The following is a 6,000-nucleotide window of genomic DNA, read 5'->3' on the forward strand; positions in this document are numbered from 1 at the left end:
TCCATCTCTTGACTGAAAATAATAAATAATTTCCCTCATCCATATGGCCTCGCATGTTTCTTGACTTGTAGCCATATACTCGACCTCTACTGAGTTGAGTACCACAAACCTCTGTTTCTTGCTATATCAGAAAATAGTTGTAGACCTAACACTGAAGATATCTCCTAAAGTACTTTTCCTGTCTGATGTACTCCCTACCAAATTTGCATCAGTGAATCTTTGGAGATTCACACCATTTGTCCTCTTGTTCCATAACCCATAATCAGTTGTGCCTTTGAGGTATCTGAGCATATGCTTTGTTGCTTTCCATTGAAGCTTGGTATGCTTCACCATAAACTGACTCAACTAATTACATGCATAACATATGTAGGGCTTTGCCTTCACCATATACATCAAGGACCCCTCCAACTATCTGTAAATGGTAGCATCTACTGCCTCTCTTGAAGAAGCATCCTCCTTCCTCTAGTTTGTAGCGAGAGGCGTGTCCTTAGGCTTGTTGTCCTGCATATGAAATCTATGAAGTATTTAAAAGAATACTTCCCCTGACTCACAAACAACTCTCCATCTCCCTTCCATACCTCCAATCCAAGGAAGTAATGCATCAAGATCATGTCCTTCATCTTGAATTCTCTTACAAGGTCCTCCTTGCAAGAGTGGATCAACTGCGCATCCCCTGTAAGTATCAATTCATTAACACACAATACCAAGATAAGCAACTTTCCATCTACCACAATGTGATATACTTAGGCATCTGCTTCACTTTTGGTGAAGCCCAATCCATTGAGATATGTGTCAATCTGAGTGTACCATGCTTGGGGCACCTGTTTGAGACCATAAAGGGATCTCCTAAGTCTACACACATGTGTCTCCTTGTCATATGTCTCAAGCAACTATGGATTCTCTATGTAAATATCTTACTCAACCACTCCATTGAGAAAGGAAATATTCACATCCATCTGGTGGATCTTCCAACCCATCTGCGCAACTAATGCTAGAATAGTTATGATTGAGGAATATCTTACCTCAGGGGAAATTTTTTCCTCATAGTCAACTCCCTCTACTTGTGAGAAGCCTTTGGCCACAAATCTGGCCTTGTACTTCTCAAGGATCCCAACAAATTCATGCTTCATTTTGTAAATCCATCTGGAACCAACCATTGACTTGTTATTTAGTCTCGACACCTCCTCCCATACATTTTTCTTCACGATGGAGTCATACTCCTCCACGATGGAATCAACCCACACTAGTCGAGAAAATGTTTCCTTAAATGAAGAAGGTTCTAGCTCAATCAATTTTGTTATGAGAGCCATATTAGTGTATCTTTTTGGTGACCTCCTCTTCTTGTGCAAGGATGTAGGAGATCCCACATGCTCCCGTGCATCTTGCACCAACCTGTCAGCCTCTCTAGTTCTCTTCCTTCACTCTCTGGAAGATTATGGTTGAGTGGGTGTCTCCACTCGGCCTCCTCTCCACTCCTCCATATGTGGCTTCTCCAAAACATCCTAAAGCTTTGTATGAGGTTCCTCCTTTGGATATAGAAGATCCTCTCTAGTGGGATACTCAACTCTGTCTCTAGAGAGCATCTCATAGCCTTCTCCCCATTAAATATGACATATTTCCTCACCACTGTCATCCCAAGTGAGGGAAAATACCCCGGTAATTATGTTTTGCCTTCGTGTATCCTACAAAGACTCCCATATTAGATGTAGGCTCCAATTTCTTCTTTCTATCCTTGGAGACACGGAAATACACGATAGCTCCAAAAATTTGGAAATGTGATACATCTGGCTTCCTCCCAGAGAAATATTCTTCGAGTGTGATCATGCAAAGTATTCTGTGATGGCTCCTATTTTGCAAATAAATTGTGGTGTTGCATTCTTCTTCATATAAATGTAATGACGACCCTTGATCTTGCAACATGTTTCTTGCTAGTCCCATTATGCTTATGTTTTTTCTTTTAGCCACCACATTTTGTTGTGGGTTATGAGGTGCTATCAGTTCTCTTCTAATAACCCCTTGGGCACAAAATTCCTTGAAGTTGTTAGATACAAATTATCATCCATTATCACTTCTCAGGGCTTTTAATTTCTTACCAGTCTCCTTTTCAACCAATGCTTTGAATTCAATAAATTTGGAAAAAACTTCATCCTTTTTCCTCATGAAGAAGATCCAACATTTTCGAGAAAAGTAATCAACAAAAATCACACAGTACCTGTGTTTTACTATAGAGGCTGTTGAAAATGATCCACATACATCAGAGTGGACTCGCTTCAAGATTTCTCCAGCTTTTCTATCTTAGACTTGGAAGGTGGATTTGACATATTTCCCTAGTGTGCATCGCTTGCATACATCATGTTGGTCAAGGGTGCATTTCGAGAGAACGATGGTAATCTACTGCATGATTTTTAAGGCCCCTTGGTGTAAGTGTCCAATGCATATGTTCCATAGTTTTCCAACATCTCGACTCTACACATATTCTTCCATGCTACTCAATGCAATGCAAGCATCTACCTTAAGTTTGTAGATATTTTTCGCTCTAACTCCAATTTGTTTCACTTTCTGCATGGCTACGTGCTTCATAAAATCTTTTATCTTACTGAACATAATATCATAACCTTTGTCCTCCAATAAAGATACATAAATCAAATTCTTCTTCAACCCAAGTACATACATGACATCTTTCATATGAAGATGTCATATGAAAGGTAATAGTACCAATTCCTTTGGTACTATACCTCCCATCATCTCCAATTTCTATGTTCATTTGGAGATCCTTCTCCTCTATGCTACTGAAGAAATATTTGCAGCCTTTCATATGGAACGAGGCACCAGAATCTAGGTACCAAACACTCCCCACTACAATGCTTGCCATGCAAGGAATTAGGGTGAAGTCCAATTCGAATTGTGAGGGGAGGGCTTCACTCCCTTCTCCTCCTGAAGCCTTCTTGTTGGATTTTTTGTGCGAACACTTGGTTTCATAGTGTCCATATTCATGGTAGTGAAAACATTTTACCTTGTTGAGGTCCTTCCTCTTTACATTATTCTAGCTAGACTCAGGCTTGCCTTGGGCCTTATTTCCCTTGCGTTCCAAGGAAAATTTTTATTCCTCCTCGGCTTTGGATGTTACTCCATATCTAGTGTTCCTTCAGATTTCTTCGTACACCAAATCAAACCAAAGTCTCTCCCAATTTGGTAATTTTTCCCTTCTATTTACAGAGTCCTCGTAGCTATGCTAGGATTTTGGAATGCCTAGGAGAGCTAAGCACACTAGCTCAGAAGATGGCACATTTTCTCATACTCCTCCAATTTCATCCCTAACCTGAGTGAATTTGGAGAGGTATTATGGAATGGTTTCATTTTTCTGCATGCGGATGTTTCTAAGCTTCTCCTTCACTGTTAATTTCCTGGAATCACTGTTATTTTCAAACAATTTAGTGAGGGTATTCCACATAGAAAATAGAGTTACTTTTCCATGTAAATTCAAGACTATGTGGTCTCTCACACCCTCCAAGATGATCCTCGTGGCTTTTGTAGTATCCTTCTTCCACTTGGTTAACTGTTGTGCATTTGATGCTATTGGTTTTGCAATGTCAATTTGGGTGTATTCTAACACTCCATTATCATCGAGTACAATTTCCATCCTTTCCTTCCAAGCTATGAAATTCTAGGCTCCCTCCAAGGCATACTTCAATCTTAATATGTTGAAAGACATTTCCCCCCATGAAAGAAAACTTGCTTCACTGAATCTGCCAATCGAAATTTCTAAAGGAGAAGACCTATTGGCTGGTTTCTATTGTGTCTTCAAGCTCTGATACCATATAAAAATGGAAATAATTTTGATACTATTGATGAATCCAAAATGAATACAAGAGATACAAATTTCTTCTACAATCTACGAAATAGAAAATCACAAGATAGAAACATGCAATGACATGAAACCATCTAAAAAAAAAGAGCACAATGATTTTATAGGGGAACCCAACTGGGAAAAACCCCTCCACCGATTTTCATTAATTAGATGAGATTGAAAAAACTATTGCAATGTATTTCTTCAACTTTTAAGCACACCCTACATTGTAAATTCGTTCTCCTGCTGACTATCTCTGGCCAACGCTTAGCCTATTCAACCAACGTCCTCATATTTCCTTACACAATTAAGGAGAATTTGAGCTCCTAAATAAAACGGGAATTCCCTATTTCCTTGCACAATTCTGAGGAAATTTATCACATGCTTAATTACCAAGCCTTTACATTCAAATAATATACAATTGATAATTACAATGTTCTTTTTCCTCTACTCTAGCTAGGAAATTTGAATTCCATGCATGTATAGGCTATTTTTAGATGATGAACTAATTAACTAAGAAATGTGCTAAGAGATCAGTGAGTTAACAACAACCATAACTACTCAACTAACATTCAACTAACTCAATTAGTGACTAGAGCTTTGTTAATTGCGTTTAATTGAAAATAACTAAATTAGATTGCTAAATTTTAGCAATAACTACATCCTGAAGTTAGTATTTCTATGCCTCAAATGTGAGTTTATGAAATGTTACAGGACTGAAAAGATGTAGGCGACCAAGAAATTGTAGAAGAAGGAATAGAGGGACCGCGCGTGAAAAATAAGGTCGACCAGTGAGATCTTATGGAGGGAAGAAGATTCTTATTTGAAGCCCTAAAGGAAGGAAAGCCCTAATTAACTGTGCTCTCCTATCACACCTATATTGCTTTTCGTTCAGTTACATTATGATCTCTCTCAGATCCCATAATCACTTCCTTTGTGGATGACATATGGAGGGAAATATTCTTTGGGAGATTTGGTGGATGTAAACCAAACACTTGCCTAGTTGAATAGAAGCGAGTGTTGGTCTATTTGGACTCCTATGCTCACCTTGATTTTATTTTGAGTGTACATGAAGAAACATATTTGTATGATTCCATGGTAGAATTCTTTAAATCATCGTCAAGGGAATTGTTTGAGTAGTTTGAACACAAAGAATCAGAAATTAATCCAATGTACAGAAGCTATAGACCTATTGCAAGCTTCATTAAGAGCTTACAACTTCTTTCTCTAATAAGTGCAATGGAAAGAAATGTACCATTAGACTATATTGTAGGGACCAACCCTATATTTTTTTTATAATCAAAATAAAATACAACCAGAAGAGAAAAACATTGGGAATTCAAATTTATTCAGCACTGTCTAACACATTCATAAATTTCATTTCACTAAACATATCATAAAATTTACATATATTTAACTAAGGCCATAAAGAAGTCATACAAAATAATATTGCAACACATATATACCGTTCACCAGAAGACGAGACTCCACTTGATTTGCCGTTACTTGTCTTCCCTTGTTGTCGGTCACCTCCGAGAGTGAATGATGACGTACTTGATCCAAATGCGATGACCCATTAGTTAACCTCCCAGCCTACTCCTTGGGTACTCTTTTTCCCCGCGGACCCCCGAGATGCAATGAGGTTGTATAATGGAGGAATGCAATAGCTGGTAGAGGAGAGCACTCCTTGGCTCAAGTGTCCCCTCTCTAAAATCCTCTACCTCACCAAACTCACTATAGTTTCATAATCACTGCTTTGACATAGTCTCATCCATCCAAAAATAGGGTTCCCAGAAGTTCCTTCTCCGATGGCTTGCCCCTTCTTTTATAGGAGTCCTCATAGGTGACACTTGGCATGTCATGCATAATTAATTTTTTTTTATAATTCAATAGTTTGATTATTCACCCACCCATGTGCCACTCTCTCATCAAGGGTCTCCAAAATTATTTGCTTCGATTTTAATTTAAAACTAATATTTTCCTCACCTCAATGAGATTCCTATTTCTTCTCCTAGTTGCCTCTTGATCCCCCTTTTTACTCCTTAATTTGTGTTCATTACTAAAGTCAATTAATGAGTCAAGATTTGATCCCCTATCTACTCCCTAATTTAACTCAAGTTATCTCTTAGATGGATATTCTTATGTTGGTTGTT

Source organism: Pinus tabuliformis, chromosome 4_1 (genome assembly GCF_031772625.1).
Source record: "Pinus tabuliformis cultivar Carrire ecotype Pingquan chromosome 4_1, CPIR1, whole genome shotgun sequence".
Classification (NCBI taxonomy): Eukaryota; Viridiplantae; Streptophyta; class Pinopsida; order Pinales; family Pinaceae; genus Pinus; species Pinus tabuliformis.